At 41.4% G+C, this 23,909-nt stretch overlaps 1 long non-coding RNA gene across 6 annotated transcripts in view; it reads right to left on the bottom strand.

Annotated features, from left to right (window-relative positions):
* Window positions 1–23,909, bottom strand: part of LOC117873427 — a 69,588-nt gene that overhangs the window by 2,259 nt on the left and 43,420 nt on the right. For 5 of the 6 annotated variants that reach the window (XR_004644722.1, XR_004644724.1, XR_004644723.1 and 2 more), the window contains one exon: window positions 21,287–22,503. This is a non-coding gene — a long non-coding RNA (uncharacterized LOC117873427). Of the gene's footprint in view, window positions 1–21,286; window positions 22,504–23,909 lie in introns of those variants that run through there. The other variant, XR_004644726.1, reaches the window with a different exon arrangement.

The raw sequence follows: 23,909 nt of genomic DNA, 5'->3' as shown, positions 1-23,909 counted from the left end.
GCCTTTATCACACCCAGATGAAGTGTTAAAATGTTGAGGTCCTTGGGGAAATGGGTAAAGATAAAATGGAGAAAATCACTGGCTGAGAATGATGAGTGAAAGTCCTATGCCCCCATCCTAACCAATATAACCTACAGTGGAGTCATTTCACTGCTTTAAGTAAATATGATTCTCTCTATCTACCTGGGTATTTATACCTCACTCATTATTATCATAGTATCTGAGATCCTAGTATCTGGTATATGCTATCATTAAGATAGTTGGCAAGAGGCAACCCAGAGTCTGAAACATTCAACGTAGATAAGAAAATCATGAATTTCTGAAGGCAGGACATGGCCATATATTGAAGGGGCTGCTGCTTGATTATACTCCCTGCTCACATGCAGTTAAGTCCTGTTGGGTCTTTTAAGCACTAGCAGCCTTCCTACATTTAACTTGGTTATTATGTATATGGTCTGTCTAATACTGTCTACAATAAGAATATAAAATGTGTTTCGTATGGCAGGGGTAGCCCAAAATACACAGATAAAAGAAACTGCAGATTGATGCACTCAGCATATCCCCTATTCATGAGGAAATTGTAACACACTCCTTACTTGGTTTCCTTTGTTCCTCTCCCATGTGGGCAAACTAGTATTTCATTAATTCTCTTTCCCTCTTACGCTCATGTAGAGTGACACGGAGGGGCTGAGAATATACTACTTTCCTCTCCTGTTACTACGGGTCATAGAAAATTGATATTGTATTCAGTGCAGATGTGATGACTTTGTCATTCATCAGTTCCCAAAATTGGCTGCTTGGCACACAGGATGATTTAAGTAAAGCTGAAGTAATTTTCAAAATTGAAACTTAAGCTGTTTAGTGACATAAGCCAAGATCAGTTTTTCTTAGCACCCCCCCTCCCCTCACCCAGCACTTCCTTGGCTCACATTTGCAGCTGAACTCTTTTTGAGCCACGTCAATTAGCTCAATTGTACTGGATGGGAAGACGGATAAAAGGGTGCAGTGCTATAGATGCTGTAGAGCATCTGTTACTCTAGAATAATTTCCACTATATACACAGGGTATATATATAGGGGAGGAACTTTGGACCTGATTTGCCACATTTTTCTGAACCACACAAACTGACTTGGAAGTGCCTTGGCAAAATGCCTTATTCAAATGAAAGGCCCCCAAACACAGGAAACACTCAATGGAAAGGAGATGGAAAGGTGCCCAGGAGGAGTATAGCTCATGTGAGTGAGTTCCCTATCTTGTCTGTTGTGTTATTCCTGATTCTAGGGAGACTACACCACTGGAATGCATGGCTGCATCTTAGGAAAGGGAGGAACCTGCCTGGCAGCTGTGTCTGGAAGAGTGGCAGAATTTCAATAGGGAAGCAGATGGATGGCTCCTTTCACCTGGATAGGGCTTGCTACACCTTTGACACCAATGTAGATGGTGCAGGTGTAGCATTTCAAGGCAGTGGCTAAGGGTTTATGGGGTATAACATGATTGTCTCAGGGAAGGTTTTTCTTCTCTAACAACCACTTGTTCTCAGTCCTTCTATTTAGGACATGAGAAACAGCCATACATTCTTTTCTTCGGTATTTCTTTCAAGATAACATATACTTCTCTTGCTTTGATTTGCCAAAGGCTTACTGCCCAGTCAAGTAGACACCTTCAACTGATTATGAACCTCCAGTACAAGGGTACCTTTTTTTTTTCTTCTCGGTACCTCTCATTTATCCTTAATTACTTTGCAGGGCAATATTTGTGAGCATTAGTTCTTAATCTTATATTGAAGTTTTGCCAAGCAGGTAGGATACAAGCTTAAGATACTGTAACTGCCATAAAGCCTAACATTTAAGCTCTGCTGAAGCTATGAATTTTGGGGCAAGTTCTGTTCTGTTCAGAGAGCCGGCACAAGGCACACACGCCATTTAAGCCTGACCCAGATTAAGTGGGATTTAAATGGAAATTAGAACTCGTAATGGCCCTCTGAGTAGGGGTGAGTTTCACCTTCTGTGTTTCATTTCTTACACTCTCCTTGCCCAGTTTCAGAGGAAGACTGTTGTTTTCAAGTGCCTTTCAAAAATGATTGACTCCCCTCTCCTATCTATCGTAATTTGGCCTCTGATTTAGTTACCACTGCATTTCTAGATAGCTTGGATACTTCCTTCCTTAAATCCATGTGTTTCTCATTGTACAAAAATAGGCTGCACAAATACAGCACATACTATCCCGTTTTGAGCGGCTACCAACATATACACAGTGTGATTCCTAGAGCTGGTCAGGAATTCTCTGACAGAATGTTTTTCCATCCCAGAAAGCCGATTCATCAAAATTGAACCCCAGAGAGGGTTTGATTTCACAGTGGCACCCAGGAAGGGTTTCTGTCTAGTTTCCTGCCAGTTTCTCCACCCAGCTCCTTGGCAGCCCATCTGAAGGGTTTCTAGACTCCAGGCTTTTTTGCAGCCTGCCTGGCAAGCTGACTGGATACCAATAGCCTGGAAGCCTTGGGAGCCCTGGATCGCAATCTCCTAAATTCTCTGGCTTCTCACCTCCTCCTCAGTTTGCCTGGAACATTTCAATCTTATCAACAAGCTTTTTTTCCCCCCAATTTTTCTTTCGAAATGTAATGTAGTCTGCATTGGTGCATTGCCGTCAAATGTTTCACTTTTGATGAATAAACATTTTCCAGTGGAAAAACATTTCATCAGAAAACTTCCAACCCGCTCTAACTGCTATACCTGTGGCAGTATCTCTACTAGGGACGGGATACTTGTAACTATTGAGAGAGCCTATATGAGATTCTTTTGGCCTGCCTAGTCGACCACACACACTCACCATTTGCCGGGAGGCTCTTGTATGTTTAGAAATGTACTGGAATGCTTATCTGCTCTCATGTGAGATCTGCATGATGGTTTAACTTAACTTTATTTCTGCTAGGAGTAAGCTTCTGTAGTAAAGTACATAGTTTCCTTGGGTAGTTTGGTTGTTTGACTCTTCCAACATTTCCATAGGCTCCACCCCATTTACTCATAGACTCAGAGACTCATAGACTTTAAGGTCAGAAGGGACCATTATGATCATCGGGTCTGACCCCCTGCATACTGCAGGCCACAAAACCGTCCCTACCCTTCCCTTGACTCTGCTGATGAAGTCTCCAAATCCTGTGTCTTAGTGACTTCAATTGGCAGAGAACCCTCCTGCTAGCGATCCCTGCCCCATGCTGCGGAGGAAGGCGAAAAACCTCCAGGGTAGATTGGCTGAGGCCCTGGAGGTATTTTCCTTCCCGACCCCAAATATGGCGATCAGTAAGACCTGGAGCATGTAGGCAAGAGTCTCCAGCCTGACCCTTGTTAGCCATATACTATTTACCTGCCTTTGATCGGTATTGCTCAGCTAATATGCTTTACCATTAAACCATTCCCTCCATAAACTTATCCAACTTAATCTTAAAACCTGACAGGTCCCTCGCCCCCACCGTTTCCCTCGGAAGGCTATTCCAATATTTCACCCCTCTGACTGTCAGAAACCTTCGTCTAATTTCAAGCCTAAACTTCCCCACGGCCAGTTTATATCCATTCGTTCTCGTGTCCACATTAGTACTAAGCTGGAATAATTCCTCTCCCTCCCTTGTATTTATCCCTCTGATATATTTAAAGAGAGCAATCATATCCCCCCTCAGCCTTCGTTTGGTCAGACTAAACAACCCGAGCTCCTCTAGTCTCTTTTCATACGGCAGGTTTTCCATTCCTCTGATCATCCTAGTGGCCCTTCTCTGCACCCGTTCCAGTTTGAGTTCATCTTTTTAAACATGAGAGACCAGAACTGCACACATTTGTGTTATATGAAGATCTTGTGCATGATATTAAGTATGTATTGTAAATATTGGATTTAGTTTTTACTCGGGATTTCGGCTTTTGTAGTAAAATGCCATGTTTTTTCATACACAAGCCATAGGAACATAGATATTGGTCTAGATTCAACAAAGCTGGTGCACAGATGTGTAAATTACACCTCTCAGCACCATGCTCAGCCCCTGTACTCCAGGGACAGCAGTGGTACCCCTGCTGCTGCAGACCTTTAGTTTCTGGCTGAGGCTTCATAGGAGCACCACTGGAGGATGCTCTGAAGGAATATGTTGAATCGACCAGCCTGGCCATGCCCCCTTGCTATCCAACTGCACTTGCTTTTTGAGCTGCACTGCCTAACCTCTAGCCCCAAGGTAAGGTAAGGTTGTGGCCACTTTGTGCCACATCCAACTTCTCCCAGCAAGCTTTCTGCATCTGGGTTTATAATAGCAAACACCAATATAAATCCCATCTGAATCTGGCCCATTATTGGAGAGAAGGAACAAGTAACCCAAGGTGAATGGCTCAATGTGTAGTTACTTTAAGCACCACCCTTGTAATTTTATAAATCAATATATGCACAGTATTCTTGTGTACTTGTTACAATTTGGTGCCTCAGATCGTTTGGTCTGCCTGGCCTCCCCACTCTACAGGAGTGGTAGCTTTAAGCCATTTTTATGCTCCCCCAATCCCCAGGTCTGCTGAGGGCCAGTTTGGCCTACAGCACAAGATAGAACAGCATCAGCATTCTCAAACCTATGCCTGGCTGAACCCCGCCAAAGGACCATTCTGGCTGCTGGGAACTGACAGAATGGAGCAGAATGGAGGAGGTTCCAGTCCTCTTCCCATGGTCAGGCCCCACCACGGCCCTGACGTGCCCACCAGGGACTGAGGTGGGAAGGGTAGAAGTGGCATAGGTTAGGGCTGTTGGTGCCACTTGGGGATTCCTCTGAACAAGGGGAATCTCCAGGAAGTTGGCTAAGTCTATACAGAACCACAAAGGGTATTTCTACATGAGAGCTGGAAAGCGTGACTCCAGCTCAAGGAGGCATACCCACAGTAGGTCTGATTGAGCTAGTGCACTAAATGTAGAAGCGCACATGTGAGCATCAGAGTTCAATCCCACCTGAGACCATAGGTCCTGCTGCTCATGCCTCTGTAGCTACACTTCTGTTTTCAGTGCACTAACATGATCAGAGCTAGTGAGGGTATATTCTCCTGCAGCTGGAATTTACACGGTCCCATGTAAACATACCCAGAGAAGAAAATATCAGGGCCAGTATCTGTCCCAGTATTTATAGGAGTGAGCATTGTGTGAAGCTGATGTTTTAATTTCTCCACCTTCCCCATTTCATTCAGTGGTTCAGTGCAGGAGTGTAATCCAAAAGTGAACCCCCACACACACACCTCTTCTCCTTAAATTAGGGGGCTTTCTTGTAATAAGTTCCCTAATCAGGTGTGGGATGTGCCCACTGAGAGTAACAAATGATTTTTCATTATTTGCTTCTCTCTTTTTTTGTCTTCGTCGTTCTGAGATAGTTTGTAAAATTATCTGAAAATCAGTGTTCACTGGTTATGAAGCACCACTAACCTTGAGCAGCATTTTTGTCTACGCTGAATAGCCTTTGCTATGTATTAGCCCAGTGCCATTACAAATTCAAATCCTGTATATATATTGTTCATGGCCCTTTGTGTCATCAGGAAATTAAAGTTTGCAGCTGGCCTCTTCATCTTAGTTAATCATGCGAACACAAAATCCTTAAAGGTCCACGCAATGGTCCCTGCGGGGGCCCCACTCAGCACTTCTCTACAGTGTGACATTGTTTTTCAGCTGTGTTTTTTATCTTCTCCCCTCTTCTATTCTGAGCTCCTGCTGCTTTTAGCTTCAGTAGCAGACTGTCATGTGGCACTTTATCATGGGCTGTCCAAAACTCCACAGTAACCATATCCCTCTACCATACAAGGCAACCTGCTCAAAAGTTTAAGAGGCTGTCTCTTCTATTCTCAATACAGCATTTGTCCATGCTCAGAGTCTGTTTCCTTTAGGTAGGTTAGTGTTATATAGGTAACAGTCCTCTGTATAATTTGCATTGTTTTTCATGTCATAGATGCAAGGTTGCAGCGTGATACTTTCAAGGGTATATGTCACTCTCCTATATTTTGTGTGCTGTGTTGTACATCGTAACTGCTTGTTTTCCGCGAACTGGCTTTCATTATGATAATAAATCATAGATTTTCTTCCAGGTGATTTTAATACCCAGCATCACTTTCTCCAAGTCCTGGGTGTGTCCTAGATTTGAGTTTCCTTAGGTAATTTTCTCTATTGGCTTTACTGATCCTGACACAGGCTGATCTGTAGTTAACTTTGTCTCCTCTTTCAAGACTCGGTTTGAAACACTTAGTCAATACCTCATTTAAAGTGTGTGTGTGGGGAGGGGAATCCTCTCTTGTCTCTTCATTTTCATTTCCTGTACCATTGTGTGCTAACTTTCTCCCTGACTGATTTCCACTTTGTGTAGGTGAACAGAAAATCTCTCTGCATTTGTTTTTCCTAAAACAGCTCCTTTAAAATTTTAATTAGCTTTTCATTATCCTTTGATACTTAATGTTCACATGGTCATGTGGGACTTAATGTTTTTTTTTTTTACTGTCACGTTTCTACATAGTCATTAATATTTTTCTCTTCCTTGTTCTTAGATCTGCTTTGTCATTTTAAAGATCGCAGGCATTTTTTATAAAGCTCTAATCTTTTGGGCCCTAATCCAGCAAAGCATTTAAGCACATGCTTTAGTCTGTATATATGAGCAGTCCAATTGAAGTCAATGAGATTAGTTAGATGCTTAAAGTTAAGCATGTGCTGGGCTGGGGTCTTGGAGAATGAAGCTCCCTAAGAATTCATTTGCCTCCTGGGCTACACAAAAGATTGCAGACCAGTTCTCCATTTAGTCTTATGCCTGTACCCAACACAACCAGAGCACGACATTTTAGAAGAAGGTCTAAACCCCCTAAAATACACAATTTTGCAATGTATTTTCAGAGGACACATTTATTTTTGATGATTCGTTTTAATTTACTGCAGGTATTTGTGCAGTGTCCTAGATGTGCATAGCACTTTACAGCCGCAAAAGAAAGGAAGTTCCCGGCCCCAATGAGTTTATGATCTAAAGGATACATAATGCAGGCAAAGGGGAAGGGGAGCAGAAATGGATACAACAGGAAAAAGTCAGATGAGCAGTACTACGAGCCGGTTTTGCAAGCAGTTGAACACCCTCATTTCCCAGTGATTTCAGTGAGAATTGAGGGTGCTCAGCTCCTCCTGGGAAGTTCTGAGTGCCTTGCAGGATCAGCCCTTGGCTCACTTATGATTGGCATATATCTGGTTAGCTACAGGTGCACTCTGCACTACTGAGGAGAGGTGAAAAGGTCAACTCTCAATCCTGAGGCAGTCTGGGTGCTGGGCAGGTTCCGGATTCCCCTAATTTACACCAGATGCCTATGTCCCCAGAGGCTGTTCCAATAGCCTGGGATAACTGGAGCACAGGGAGCCATGGCATGTCTCCTTTCTCAGGTGAAGTGCTCTGGGGCCAGTCACAGGGAGGAGAATGGGGTAGGAACCACTATGGTGGCACTTGGCCAGTCAAGAACTCTGTTAGGCAGCTGAATTTTGCCAGTGTTTAGATTTGCTGCACCAGGGAACCAGTGGATGGGAAATTAGGGCCTGGTAACTTTGGAGTGGAATTTCATTGCTGAACTCCTTCTCTCCCCAGTGCACCAAACCTTGAGGCCCTTACATCATCTGCACTCAGTTCTTATGGAGTGAACAAACACAAAGTCAACAACTAAAGGGCTTATGGAGTGAATAAACACAAAGTCAACAACTAAAGGATTTAGCCTGAACGAAGGAGTGGGGGCTCACTGGATAAATGCCATGGTAATCTAACAGAGGGAATAGATTAAGCTATCACCAGGTGTGAACAGGTGATCTCTTACAGAAAATGTATCATATACTTGATGCAATGGACACACCACGCTGCTTTTTCTAGAAGTCATGACGCAAGATTTTTATTTACAGTAAGGCCCTTTTACACCCATTACACTTATACCTGTTGTAAGCTCTTCTGCTTAAGTTTTAAAAGTAATAACTCCTTCTGGCAGCTGTAGTATTCTTTATTTGTACTGAGGTAGCACCTAGGAACCCCACTAATGGACCAAGCTCCCATTGTGCTAAGCACTGTACAAACACAGAACAAAAAGAAGGTCCCATAACAGACCCTTATCCTGTTCTAGGGACTGGCTGCTAGAGGTGAACAAAGACTTGATTATTGTGCATGTAGTGTATAAGAATTGGGTAGTTTCCCTTTAAATAATTTGTGAGCCCTCCAGGGGTGCTCACTGTGTTCCATATTTCAGAAGGCACCAGAACTCTGAAGTGTGTATGTTTAGCTAGGCATTGCAGGTTCTAAATGATTAGCAAACACAGTTCTTTCAACCCCGCCCTGCCAGCATGGTTTCTTCATGTTAGGTATGCTGTGTAAAGAGCAAAAGACACAACAATGGGTTACAGATACATAGCAGAAAGTTCCCTCATGTTTGTAGTTACAGTACTTCCCTGTACCCTACATGTTTTAGAGGGTATCATAGCTAACTTCTAAAACCTGTGTGTTCTGCAGTCCTTATATAAGACAGCAGCCTGCAATTTCACGTACGAACTGGAAACAAAGGGCCCAACCCTGCTCCCACTGAAGTCAAAAGTAGTTTTGCTACTGACTTGAGTGGGAGCAGGATAGGGCCCACAGTGGCAATAAAGATTTCAGTGTAATTTGGAAAGGATAACATTTCACTTCCCGGCCTTGTGATTGGCTGGACTCTTTTTCTTGTCATATAACCCTAATTAATTTATATTGTGTGTGTCATGGGGGAAGACGAGATCCAGACAGAAACCTTTGTAATGGGATTTTACCCTGAGCCAGGCAGAAATAATTAGCTAGATCCATCTTTTTCAGTTTCAGTTGCTGTTCCTAAATGATTTATATTAGGAAGGTGAAATCATACACAGTCACACCTTGTCTCTACATGCTTTTCTTATCTCCTGATACAGAATTAAATTCTATACTCTGTCTCCAGCAGAGGGGCAGAACTAATATCAAACTCCTAGACATTCTGAGCTTGCTCATTCTTTATGCCATTATCTCCACGCTGACTGCTAGACAACGTATGCTGCTACATTTGAGCTTTCACATCCAGTTTCCCTATCTATTTTGATTTCTGCATGTATATGCTATTGGGGGATGTTTCAGTGTAGTATGTAGGGAGTTAGAGACTCTACTCCAGTTAACAAAATTGAGAGGTAAATGTAGCTCCCTAAGTACATAATGTTCAAAAAATTTACTCCCTTATACCAAAATTGTGGTTATTTTACACACCACTGGCACCAACATTTTGTTTCTAATGAATACTTTGTCCTCCCTCTAGCTGGGACAAACCACACCAAAACTCTCTCTGAGGTACCATTTATCTTTATTCTGCCTGATTTCTACCTCCTTCTGTCTTAACTGATGCTGCCCCAGCAATACAGATTTCTCTGCTAATTTTAGGCCACTTCCCAATCCCTAACCTATTGCATCTTATTACAACCTATAGCCTTTCACCTCTCCCAGACACCCATGATAGGATCCTCATTGTTACATTCCAAGATATCAGAGGGGTAGCCGTGTTAGTCTGTATCCACAAAAACAATGAGGAGTTCGATGGCACCTTAAAGACGAACAGATTTATTAGTCGTGGGTATCTAAAGAAATGGGTTTTTTACTCATGAAAGCTTATGCCCAAATAAATCTGTTAGTCTTTAAGGTGCCACCAAACTCCTCATTGTTTTTATTCCAAGATAAGACTGTCTAATTGGCCTTATATCTCTTTACTTTTGTCCTTGACATCCAGACAATACTTCTAGTCTCAGGATGCTTTCTGCTGAACTTCCTGTCAATATAAATGCACTCAGGGAGTCTCTCAGTCTTCCAGTCTATTCCTTCCCCCTTCCCAGAGCTTCCCCTTTCTTTACCATACTAAGCAATTATTCTTATTAATTATTCCAGTTAACAGTAATTATCAGCAGTATGCACCCTCAGCCACATTAATAACGTAGATCTCTAGGACACTGAGGAATTGGCTGGAAAGATTCACTTTGCCCAGCAGGACAAGTTATCCCTTTTTTTCCCCACCCCCCTTTCTGGGATATCAATTATTTCCAAGTCACTACACACTCTAGCCCTGTTTGACAGTGGGCTAAAGTGGGTGCATTGAGAAACTGGAACTTGGATAGTACTGGTTAATGTAGAAGCAGAGAGTGAAAACGATTAGTGAATCAGGTTTCAGAGTTTAGTCTGGGATTCTTGAACATACGATCAAAGTCTCCAATCTAGAATCTGTATTTAATTTGCATCTATTTATACTTATGAGCCAAATACTGAAATCTTTACTCAGACCCTGATCCTGCAATGGGCAAATGTTCACCACAGGATTGGAGCCTTGAGTTTTTTTCAGTCCTTCCTCAGGTGCAACTTCCATTGACTAAAAAACATGTAAGGATTTGGCCCTATTTTGTGGTCTGTAATTTGTTGAGTTTTATATCTCACTGCAGAAAAGCCTTGATGTTTTTAAAATTATATGTTTCTTTATACAAGCAAAAAGAAAGGAACAAAGACAAGATTTTTACAAAAAAGTACTGTTGCAAAATGAGATAGTTAAAAAATAATTCATTTTATTTACCCCAAATTGCTTACAATTTGTCTGAGCTGCAAAGTTTTTTAATGACTTTATAGTGAAAATAGAGTGCTCTGGCTAAATTCCTTCAAAACTCAATAAAGCAGATGACTGGGAACCATAATGGAATTGAAGCTGTCAAGTGCATTTGCTTTTTTAATGCTAACATGTTTTTGGTTATTAAGAAACAAAAACCAAGTGCTATATGAGCAACATAGCTTCTGACAGGGGTATTGGAACCCATCTGGCTTATGGTTCACCCACTTTTTTTTTTTTTTTGAGCCTGAGCTTATAAAGTTGTAACGCTGTAGTTTAGCTTCTGGCTTCTGCAATTGCAAACTGGCAGCCAGTGTCCAAAGGACTGCCATGTAAGGTGTGAGTTTGTGAAAGATAAAATGCATTATTGACCCAGTACACACAGCACATGCCAGCTGCAGACATACTGGGTGAAGGGAAAGCTTGTATTGTTGTCAAAGTGTTCCTGCCACCAGACTCCAGCTGGTTCCAAGTGAGCAGCTCTAGACATAAGCCACTTTTCAAAGACAAGAGATGAGATTGAATGTAAGATTCCATCATTTTAGGGGTGATACTACGTATTATTTAAGGAAGTTATACAAAGCTAAAATAATATGCCAAGTGCCCTTCATTAACATTACTCTGTACATACCAGTTTCATAATTTAAAAAATCATGACATAATTGTTGATGATACCAGTGATTAAAAAAACCTCAGTCCTTCACAAATTTCTTTATATAAGCTTCTCTAACATTGGGGGAATTTGTTCTCTCAGTGTACTTCATTAGCGTAGCTTACCACCACAAAAACTGGCTATATTGAGAAAGATTGCACCATTATCAAATAATTAGGAGTGCCTTAGCAGGTGCATACACTTACCTTTGTAATTAAATCCTTGTTAAAACACCAAAATCCAGAGACTTTAAATGGTTGCCTGATCCCAGAGGATGTAGCCCAGAAAGTTATTCTATAAGGTAGACATCATTTGGGAGCAGTGATATTGAGCAGAGAATCTTTGCCTCCTGGGATGTTTACAAAGCACATCTGCACACATCATGAGATGCAATAAAAATTGCAATGACAATACTAGGCAAACACCTACCATACCAGAAACCAGGCAAGTCAAGCATGAGTCTGCATGGAATCATATGCTACAGAAATGAGCTTTCACATTTCCACTGTTTGCAAATTTACAGACATATCCCCAATAATAATGATTATAATAATTGATAATTATTAAATGTTCGGTTGATTGATTTATTATTTGCTGCAAAAGACTGTAGTAGAAGGACCTATCTGACTGCATTCCTGAAGTTAGCCTCTGAAATCTTACCAGAGTGGCACAAAAAGTTAAAATGGCATTTTCAACTATTTTAGAAGGACTTGAATGGTAAATAAAACTGTAAGGTAATCATTATAGTCCCAATACTCTCACACAATCTATAAAATCAAATCTCTGGAATATTATAGCTATGTTTTCGTATATGTATGTCTATACATTTAGAGATATGAATATGTCAATGTCAGTAAAAAATACCAGCGACAGGATTAGAGGATATATCATAACAAATTATTTTCATTTAGTTAGCACTCTTATTGACGGCACCAGAATTGATCTACCTGATGTGTGCATAATTATTTAGTTGCCTTGAGGTAGTAGTTTTTTCATCTTAAAGAATATAATGGGTATCTCTTATTACTTTAGCTGGCTACCTACATTCAGCCCCCAAGATCTACAGTTTATTGAATCAGAAACCTGATCCAAACTTTGGTTTCAGAATGCTATGGGGAAAACAATATAAAGATGATCATATCTCTCAAGAAGATTGGAACAACATTCTTCTCCAGTGCTCAAAAGTGCTTCATGGAGCAATGTGCTAGGGTCCTTCCATATAAATAACTCACATTTAGAGCTGGTTGGGAATTTTTTTTTTAACCAGAAAATGACGATTTGTCTGAACTGAAACTTCACCGGAAAGGATCAGTTTAGACAAAACTTTCATGGGAAGGTTTCTCGGGCCCGGGATGGCATTTCTGGTCAAAACCAGATAGAAACAGAGAGATCACTTTATTCACAGAATCTACAGGATTCCTAGATATGTTGACTTAAGCCTAAAGATGTAGATGAAGCGCTGTCAAAAATATTCTCATACTTTTGATGTGGGGTTTCTATAGAGTAGCCAGTTTCTGGAATGGTGTTCTTAGACAAATAGAGTAAATCCTTGAAATCAATTTAGACAAAGTTGCATCAGTGCTGGTATTGAAATTCACCAACTCTTCACACTGTTTGTATTAATGGGAAAAGAGATGATTCCTCAAGGTAGCACAGGTGGCCAAAAATTATATTGATGGATTGCAAAATCAAAACCATGGTATATATTGATATATGGACTATTGCCCTTCTGGAAATAGCTAAATATGAGAGAACTCCCTTTATTGGTATTAATAAAATAGACGTCATGATCTCATGTGAAAACTGTTTGTGGAGTTGTATTGTGAATAGCTTGCATCTGGGAAGGCCTTCTTTGCACTTGCCCTTAATACGTTCTTGTGATCCAGCTATGACTGAGATTTAAGTATGAACAGCAACAAGTGAGGTGCTTCTTTTATAGCATTCTTTTATTTTGTTTGTTTGTTCTTTTCTCACCCAAATTCATTTTCTTTCTTCTTTTCTAGAATCCCTTAGTGTAACTCATATGTTGTTATAATTTTGTTTACTTACCTGGTGTAATCCCTTGATACTCAATTTTCTACATTCTATAGATAAGTACGACTTTTTCTGATTTGAAAATTCTATGAAATGTTAATGAGAAAAAAGAATAAATAAAATACAATCCTCTTATTCAAAGCCTTCTTATCTGTGCAACTGGGATGCTAGCTCTCAATGGTAGCAACACTGGGCGTTGCCACACCTAACTTTTAGGTGCTTGAAGATCCCTGGGATCCACCTGAATTAGGCACATAGGCTCCCTGTACAATGAATGGAGAGAGATAGGCACTAAGAATGGGATCCACAAAAACCAGCACACTAAGCGAGGGGCCATCTAAGCTAGCCAATGGGAGATGCTAAGAAGAGGGGTGTTTCCTAAACCCCACTCCCCTCACAGAGTTAAGCACTTCAGTCCAGACTACAGGGAGGGTCATATCTCAGCTTGAAATCCACAGCCAGGAACCCCTCTCCCAGAGCAAGGTGGTTTAGGCACACAAGCCATTTCCTGTAAGAAACAGAGGAGGTGGTAGGAGCAGCTCCCTTGTAACTTTTAGTCCAGTGGGTAGAGCACTCCCACAGGATGCGGGAGACCCAACTTCAATTGCCCCCTCTGTCTGTTGAAAAATTATTTGGAAAAGGACCTCCCAGCATTCTGAAGAGGGCCCAAACCACTGGGCTCTGGGATATTCTGATGTGGGGCGCTGTCTGTCATTCCTATTGAAGCTGTTCCACTGTGGATTAATAAATAGTCATTGGAGCAGGGGGACTGGACACCAAATGTCCACCACCCTCTACTTCCACGTGGATGCCTTAACCCTCAGGCTATAGAGTCAGTCTCACTCTCTTTCTCTGGCTCAGTGATTATTTTAGTATTTGTACAAAGTGCTACAGCTTCCACAGGAGAGATTGAGGAAGTCCCTGCATCAGACTGTCCCATAGCCCAGGGTTTAGGGCATTCTTCTGTGAAGTAGGATTTGAACAGGGGTCTCCCTTCTTCTCCTCAGGCGGGGGGGACTTGAACCTGCATGAGTGTTCTAACCACTAGACTAAAAAGGTATAAAAAAGGCAGCTCCTCCTCTTGGATTTTGAATAATGTGCCTTTCGGATCAGGCTCTGCAGGCAAGATAGGCATTCTCCTGCCTAGTTTCACCTGATTTGTGGATCGTGCTGCAATTTAGGTGTGAGCATTTTCATTTTTAGAGTGAGGCGTTGTGCACATGCTCAGAAGCAGGAACGTAGGCATGTAGGGAACCTTTACAATGTAAATGTAGTCACTGAGTGAGTGAGTTCAGGTGCCTACAGGGCTAAGTGGCAGCCATCCAGGGATTTTGTGGGCTGCAGTAGCACCTAAATTTGAGGATTGGGTGCCGAAGTCTCTTTCTGGAGCCTGCATGAGAAGACCCTCATAAGCTACTTCCAGCCCCCTGGAGTATCACTCCAGGTACTTCCATTCCCAGGAACCCACATATCAGATCCTTAGATTCATAGGTTAAAAGGGCAGAAGGACCATTGTGATCATCTGGCCTGACTTCTTGTAGATGTAATGATACACAACTGTCCACCACACCTGGTTGACTACTATGTCCTGAGTCTGACTTGAGCTACTCAATGCTGGTTACACACATAAGCCCTGGATACATTAAGAGGATTTTCTAAAAATTTCTCGCTGCTGTTAACTCAAGTTCAGCTCCATCAGTGTTAGCAACATTGGAAGCCCTATTGCAGCTTGGCTGATGGCAATATTTATTGCACTGTACTGATTAAACCTGCTGTGAGGAGAATGAGATAATATGGTGTTAGCCAGTGCTGGCAATTGGTCTACATTAAGGCTCCCAGTGTTGCTAACACCAGTGGAGCTGAGCCAGTTTTAGCAACAGCAGGACATTTGTACAAAATTTCCCCCTTCACAGGTGAGCTGGTCTTTTAAGGGGATTGGGGCTTAGCCCACCTTCCCAGCTGAAGAGAATAAGTCCTGGGCTCAGATGGTAGAAGATCATGACTCACAAGTAGGCCTACTGGGAGATGAAGGGCAATCTGAGTTCAAGGAGCAAGTGAGAAACAAGAAGGAAGTAAAGAGTCTCTTCTTAGTTGCCTGGGAGTTAAATCCTGTGGAAGGAAGACTGGAAATTGGTGGTTGGTTTCCTAGAGAAAAGCTTTCTGTGGAACTGAGTAGAAAGATTCTCTTTAATTCACAGGCAGAGGGTGTAATCAGGACTGGTTTAGACCCTGGTTCTCCAGCCCAAGGGGCAAGCCACCCTGCTAGCTGGACCAAGTTTCAGGCTATAGTGAATGTTTGTGGTATTTATAAGAGTCCAAAACCAAGCATGTACAATGTAAAACCTAGCAGACACTTAAGTGTAGCAGCACACTAGCAGGAATCACTATGATAAAGGCCTGACTGAATAATCACTATTTTGCCCAAGTGTGAGAATGTGTCATGATTTTTTTAATAGCCTGACATTTATGTAGTTTAGTATTTTGTACCTTTGGATTTAGATATACAGAAAGCATTTATGAATCTTTCCTTCTTGAGTGGACACATATTCTTGGCTGAATCTAGGCATATTAAGTCTATATCCTACTTTTCTTTAACTTGATAAATATCTGAAAGAGAGAAAATTGAGGAGCATGCATCATGGCACTGCGGAGTTCCTCAAATCAATCAGTAGCAAACCTCTCTAGCTGATCATGGAGCAGACTTGAACTCTGAAAACAGGTTCTCTTTGCTCAAAGAGCTAGTGGGCATGCCTACACAGGGAGTAACTGCATGGAAACCCAGGGTGTGAACCTACAGTGTACCAGCTTCACATGCACTAACTCCCCATGTGGACACTGCTACAGCACAATGAAAGTTGGCAAACTGTGGCTTAGTCTACTACACTTTGAAGCATCAGTGATGTGATGGTGACATAGGTGCTTTGATGTGAGGCACATTAGTGTATGTGTTGTGGGTTGTGAATCTTCAGGGCTCCAGGAAGACTGCAGATGACCTGTATAGATAAGGAGTCTTGAATACGATGCATTAAAGTGAGCAAAATACATTCACATAATTCTGACCTATTAGGGGTTACTTCTTGTGTACTCGCTCTGTGTGAAGACTGAAAGATAAAATTCATAAAAGACATATAGAAATTAAGTTGAGCAAAGCTTTGTAATATGATTTGTGAAATTTTTACAGGGAATGTTAGAATTCTTCAGTATTGCTTAAAATTTAAGCTTTAGGCAAAATAGTTGTGCAGAGTAAGTTTTTCCTCCTAACTTTTTGTTGGTGGGAAATAGGATAGATAGAGTGGAGAGGGATGTGAGCAGCTCAAATAACTTTTGCATTAATATTTGCTATGTAATGCAGAAGGGAAATCAAAAAATTGAAAGAAATGGGCAGCAACAATGGCATCATAAGTCAACATCTCACAAAAGTGTGCTACGGCACTTACCAGAAAAGCCTAACATTTTACTATTAAAGTTCTATTGTGACAGACAGGCCTACAAAATACTTGGGGGTTGGATAGGTCATGGTAACAGGATTACAAAGCCTTTCACTTCTAGGTCATTGGCTCAAGTTGAGCCCCTATGACTAATGAAATGACTGAAAATGATTGTCATCAGACAGATGTTCAGTGGTCTATGAAAGTTTTGTTCTTTGGAACAGGGCCACTCGGGGGGGGGGGGGGGGAGGCGGGCAATTTGCCCCGAGCCCCATAGAGGCCCCCACGAGAATATAGTATTCTATGTATTGCAACTTTTTTTATGGAGGGGCCCCCGAAATTGCTTTGCCCCGGGCCCCCTGAATCCTTTATATTCAGGAGAATCATTTCTGCCACTTCCCAGTTCATAGATATTAGTGCTGGGTGATTTTTTAAAAAATGTTTTGCCTTTTGTCCTTCAAATCCTGTGGAAATGAAGTTGTGTTTTCCCATTCTGTTTCCTAAACTCCTTTTTGGAGATGATGGTGGAAAGGTTGATGCACTACAGCCTTGTGCCAGTTACACAGTAGAAATAGAAGATACTGCTGACTTGTGGTTATGCAAATCAAGAGGGATGCCTCTTTCCAAGCTTGTTTATCTCCTTCAGTGCAAGTTCTGCTCTGCTGTCATTCGGCAGATGGTGCAGGAGATATGCCATCGAAAAACACATAACCAAATATTTGATTTGAATGAGTACATTAAAGATTACCCACTTCTCCCTTCAAATTATCTACATTTGGCAGTGAACACAAAAGGCCTGGTTTGGATCATGACTGTTCTTATAAAAGAACTCCCAACAGCTGATACGGAGTGCCTTCTTTAGGGAGAGTTTGCTGTCAGATACTTAATATCAAAGTACCTGAAAAAGTTTGGATCAGTTGTGGGGAAAGGTTTTGTTCTGGTTTTATTTTATTTTATTAATCATCCAACCCTAGTACAGTGGAACCCCGTCTAATTTAGTGGAATGGAGGTTATAGAATTTATTTGCATAAAAGAGTCTCTCTCTCTTACAGATGTTACAGGCAGCTCACAGTCCTCAGTACTCAGACTAAACTCCCTTCCAGTCTGGGACCAATCTCCCTAGTTCAAAGTCTCTGGCTTCCAGATGATCTTCCAGGTGTTGAGATGTGGGGGAAGGGGAGGGGTACAAGGCCAAGTGATGATGTCACTGTCACTCTTTTATACTTTTTTCCAGCTGCTAGAAAGATTCTTGCTGTGACATGGGTCAGGCCACCCTCATTGTGTACCTGCCCTCTCTGAGCAGTCTCTGGGGGAGTGGATTCTTCCTGATGGGCCATCATCGCCTGTCTGGCAGTGATAGTTGCTCTTTTGACCCTACTGAGCTGTGGGCGTCTCGCAACCTCACAACTTATTTCAGTAACACATATAGCAATAATTCATAACTTCACATACAATAATAGTACAGACAATCCAACAGGATATTAATATGCAACAGACCAAGATTTTTTAAATGATACCTCACAAGGCATACTTTGTACACCTATCGTAATCATATGACAGTGGTGAATATGGAGGTTCCAGGGTGCTACTTTAATGTACAGAGTGTCACAGATGCCTCACCACTTATCAATTAGGTCCCCAAATATTACAAGAAAGACTGATCTAATGATATTTCTGACCCAACTGGAAGTGTGAAGTACCAGAAATCATATGTAACAGCTTTTTCTCTGACAGGGGATTAATTACCATTTGCTCCTTCAAATCTCTCATCTCCCACATTGTCATTTCATGTGGCTCTGTCCTTGGTTTCCTCTTCTCCTTTTATACTTTTTTTTGCTTGGTGACTTCATCCAGGCATAGCTTTAACTTTTATCTGTATGCTGAGGACTGAAAATTCTACATCTGCATCTGGCTTCATATACCGGATTGTCTGTCTGGCATATTGTTTTCAGTAACCCACTACTAGTTTAGAAACGAGCATCTTAGTTTTATTTCCCAAACTTCTCCCCTTCTGCCTTTCTTCCTTGCTGTGGATACTACTGTTGTGTCTTTGCTGTCTATACAACACTAAGAATATTAGGAAACCACACAGACAAAGTTGGATTCCACATAATCATGGTTACTAACTATATACAGCCATACAAGCCCTAGCTACATATACACACTGCTGCTCGGTTAGGTACTGCTGGCTTCTCTTCCATCTGATGAAACAGTGGACCACCCCAGGTTTTCACAAATTATCTTGGTAGTCTCTTAGCTTAGTAAGAGTATCTGAAAACTGTGCAGTCGGGTGTGACTATTTCTGGCCATTTGATCACACTGTTTCTTACCAATGTCCTTCTGTAGATCAGGTTTTAACAAGTCCAGGAGAGACCTTAAATTACATCCCATAAACAACATAGCTGGTATCTCATTCTTAGTAGCACGTTCTGCATTCCCATGTTGATTGGTGTTTTTGAACTCAACATCCATTAACATTGTTTTCCACAAGGAAAGGACTCAATATCTGAATATTAACCATGTTTTGCTTTCTGCTTGTTCCCCAATTTATTTGTTGCATAACTATCCATCTTCCCTATCACTCAGGCTTCTGTGCTGAAGTCATCTTTGACACATCCTTTTCCTTTTACCTAGGCATCAAGACTGTCACTAACTCTTTCTGCTGCTCTCTCCACAACATATAGAAAATCACTCCTTTTTTGTCCTAATAGCCAAAAAATATGTCCACATCCTAGACATTTTCCAGCCTTGATTACTGTAATTTCCTCCTTTCTAGCCTCTCTAATGTCCACATTGCTTTTGTTCTTCCCTCCAAAAAACCACTGCTAATATTATCTTGCTAACCCATCTATCAGACCACATCACCCTCCCTTTTGAATGGCTCCAGCCAGAACAAATCTAAACATCTTATCACACAACCCTGTCCTAGCTTATATTTCATATCTCATTTTTTAACATGATTCCTGTCTCATCCTCCATTCTGCAACTTCAGTACCTCTTGGTTCCTTTTCTCCATCTCTGGATGCTGCAACCTCCCTGCAGAACAGCATCCCTATTCCAGTGCATCAGGGTCCCTCAGTTTCCTCATTCAAACCCCTTCAAAAGATTCTCTAACTCTGCACTTCAACATTATAAAATAAGGGATGAAGGAACATAAAAAATATATATTATAAGAGCTTCTTGTGGGTCTCTCAGAATGTCTTGTTGTACTGTCCATCTTTTAGATTGCAATGCTCTTTGGGATAGGAACTATCTTTATTAGTGTCTTGTATAGCACCAAGAATGTTGTCTGCATTTAACAAGTATATCTGTCTATCTGGATAGATAGATAGTTTTGAGTTTTCCACTTGGCCAAATGCACTCACTCCACTGCTACCAACAACTCTGAACAGTGGTACTGAACGTGATAGATAGATGCTACTTCTCTTACTATGCCCACCATCAGTATGTGCCATCCCCAAGTAAAGGACTTTTGAGTAGCAAGCTGTAAGTGCAAAAAGTGAAAACTGACTGAAAGAACTGTTTCCAAATTCGCAATATAAAGCAGAAGTCTAATCACTGTCCCATTGCTTTACAATCCAGAAGAACAATGAATATGTTCTGGACAAACACAATGAAAAAGCTTGATCATTTATGCTTTAACTGTACTTCATTGATTTTTCAGTACTTTTAGCAGATATAGCACAACAGGTAAGGAACCTTTTACTATTAGGTCATTAGTTCAAATCTGAGAAAGGGTTAGTAGTGACTAAAGGTTGTTACTTTAGCATTATAATTTTAATTAAGACCAAAATAGACACAGATCTTTAACAAACTGAAGATCATGCTTTAATTTTCTTAGACTCTGCAAGGCCTATATGACTAGACCAGCTTTGCTGAGCGCTAAAGTCAAACTGCTAGATAGTTATCTACTTCCCAAATGTCTGGCTGTGTAACTTTCTGGCTCTAAACAAAATATAGAGACAGTTCTATGGACTGGCTCAATTAACATTACAGTTACCATCTGACAACTGGTGGCTTTAACCCCAGTTCCTAGAGGACAGGCGTTCCTATCACAGAAATCACCATCACAATTAGTAGACTATTTGATACAATTGTTGGCAGTCACAGAAAAGAGGACGGACTGAATGAGCACAGAGACCAAATGACTATTTCACCCCTAGAGGTCTCTTCAGTTCAGGATAGCCAGGGCAGTGTGGGGAAGTTTTGCTGCCACTGCTGGTGCAGAATGTGTACTGGTAATAGAGCACTTCATGTTCTACTACTTTCTACTACTTGGCAACTTCAACAAGCATTACATACACTGACAACGGTGCTGGAACAATGTGTATAGTGGGGGTGCTGAGAGCCATTGAACCAAACTGTAAACCCTGTTTGTGATGGAAACCACTTCAAGCCAGGGGGTGTGGCAGCAACCCCAATTCCAGCACCTATGTTCACTGAGGATTTTTTTAAATACTTGACGATCTCTACATTTTTTTTCAGTTTTTGATTTTTTCCCATTTTTGGTTTTGTGGGGGGTTTTGTGTGAAAAGATTAACTGAAAATATTTTTAAAAAATGGATAGTGGCAAAGCACCTGTCAGAATGCAAGTATAGATTTAAAGGGACACATTTTCAAAGGAAGAAGTAACAGGAACACTTGCAGAAATGATTGTACACCCAAAATGGCCACAGGCCACTCTAACCCCCTATTTTTACAACTGGAATATTCACATGTGGGAACAGGAATAGTTGCCTGTTTTGTGGAGAGTTGCAGGTATACTTGTTACATAATTGGGGTTCTAATTTTGGCAAATGGTCATTCGGTTTCCCAGTTGAATTGCAGGATAAGCAGAAAAGTATTAAAAACACAAAAGAAAGAAGGCAATAAACCTCCCACTTGCAGCTGAGATTTCCTTTTGCCAAGGATCCCACTGCTATCAACAACTTTGAATATGACTTTTGAGGGGTCTCTGTGTGTGTGTGTCTGATTTTTCTCCTGTTTTTGTTCCTGCAGATATTTTACTGCGTCCACCAGTAACAGCATCCCATCTTCATGTAAGTTACTTTTGAATATTAATCTATAAATGGAAAAGCCAATAACTGTGTAAGAAAATTACCCCTACCATTTTAAATGTTGAAAACAAAAGATTCCATCACTCTCCTATTCTCTTCACAATCCAGAAGAACAATGATATGTTTAGGACTAAACAAAGCAATGAAAGAGCTTTGGTATGGTTTATCCTTCAACTGTACTTCATTGATTTTTAATAGTTTTTGCAGATACAGTATAATTATAACCAAAAATGCAAATCCTGCATGTAATAAATGCAATTAGTTAAGAGACACCGACTACTTTACAAGCTGTGACAGGAAAAAAAATAAAAAAGATGAAATATTTTGCTCTAGCACTGGGATTTCCTAGTTCTGGCTCCGTATGCTTTAGAGGTTAACAATAACATGAGAAATCATGCCTTCTACTCCACTCCCATTCACCGTACAAAAGGATTCAAGATGAACAGATATGAGTCAAAGTTATTCGTCTGACAAAAGCACTTACATGGTAAACAGCTGCTATAACAGAAGATGGTCGTTGGCTGTCATTTGAGTTTGAAAGGTGTCATTAACATTTAATTTTGACAAATATCCTCTCCTCGGAGAATCTGAGCCTGATTCAGCAGACTTTTACTCATGTAAGTAATCCTTACTTACATAAAGAGTCCTGACTTGTTAAAGTCCTAACAGAGAGATCAGAACAAGACTTTGAGTCTGACCTATTAGAGAATAAGAAAAACAAAGAAAGCATGAACAAATATAATTGTGCAGCAGAGAGAGCACTCTCTATAAACTGCTTTCAAAACTGGCCCCCACCAGACTCACCCAGAATTTCCATACATTTAAAGATACAGTACACAGAAAAGAGAATTGCAGCATTCCCTCCTCCCCTTTTTTTAGCTACATCATAGTAGTAGTCTCCATGGGATTACTCACACCAGTAAGGATGGCAGGAACCTGACCCTGATTTTGCAGCTACTTACCTGGGCAATTCCCTTCCTACACTGTCATAGGCCTTGTCTACAGTACTGGGGTAAGTCGAACTAAGTTACGCTACTCCAGCTACGTGAATAATGTAGCTGGAGTTGACATAGCTTACGTTGACTTATTGCGGTGTCTACGACGCTCTCCCGTCGATTTACCTTAATCCTCTCATTCTGGTGGAGTACCGGAGTGAGTGCTCTGAGGTCAATTTAGCAGGTCTTCACTAGACCCGCTAAATTCTGCACCCTCTCCTCCCTCCCCTCCCGCCCCCCCCACTGTTGCATCGATTGCATCAGCATCATTCCCCAGTAGGTGTAGACATGGCCATAAAAAAAATTTTGCCCTGAGCACTCTTCTCTGAAGAAATTCACTTGAATTGTTTTTGAGTTGTGAATCTGCCTGTCCAAAGAGTCCTTAATATTGTATGTGAGGAGTGCTTAGTACAGTATTTGAATTACAATACACAGTCCAGTTTAGACTGCCTACTCTTCCCCAGTAACATGATTTAGGTTAGAAGGAGACTCTAGTGAGTTGTGATTGACCCCTCCTCAAAACTGAACACGTTTGCCCCTAAGCTGTCCTCAGTGTAAACTAATCCTAGGAAACTGGACTAGATATACCCCATCTGTCAGTGGCTATGGATACCTCAGTTCTGGTTACAGGATGTACAAAAAATATATAGCTAGATTGCTGACAGTCGGTTTTGGGCCAGATCCAGGTGCTACCAGTCTCTGAGCTGTGATGTTTGGTGGAGCCATGAGGCCTAGCTGAGCTCCATGATGGTGCAGACCCAACTTATTCTGAATAACTTTGTCTTCTCAATGGCAGCTGCATAATGAGGTTTTGCTGCTGTCAAGTCCCTTCCGCTTCCTATGGGAAGATTCTGTGTTTTTCCCCCCAACACCACCCCACCCCGCGTACTTGTAGGTGTTGTTGGGGAGGCACTGAGTTGTACCCAGTGCCTGCTGAGATCCATAGGCTGAGGGATGGGAAGGTCCCTCTCCAGTGGCCATTCAGCGTGGGAGATTGAATAGGCCAGCACATCCCCGGTGGTGAACTCCTGGCTGATAACTCCAGAATTCTGACCCAGAAATGAAATCAGAGATCCACCAGGATGAAAAACAAACAAACAAAAAACTTG

The sequence above is a fragment of the Trachemys scripta genome, chromosome 2, assembly GCF_013100865.1.
Source record: "Trachemys scripta elegans isolate TJP31775 chromosome 2, CAS_Tse_1.0, whole genome shotgun sequence".
In the NCBI taxonomy this organism is placed as follows: Eukaryota; Metazoa; Chordata; order Testudines; family Emydidae; genus Trachemys; species Trachemys scripta.
This window is presented reverse-complemented; position numbering and strand designations above follow the sequence as displayed.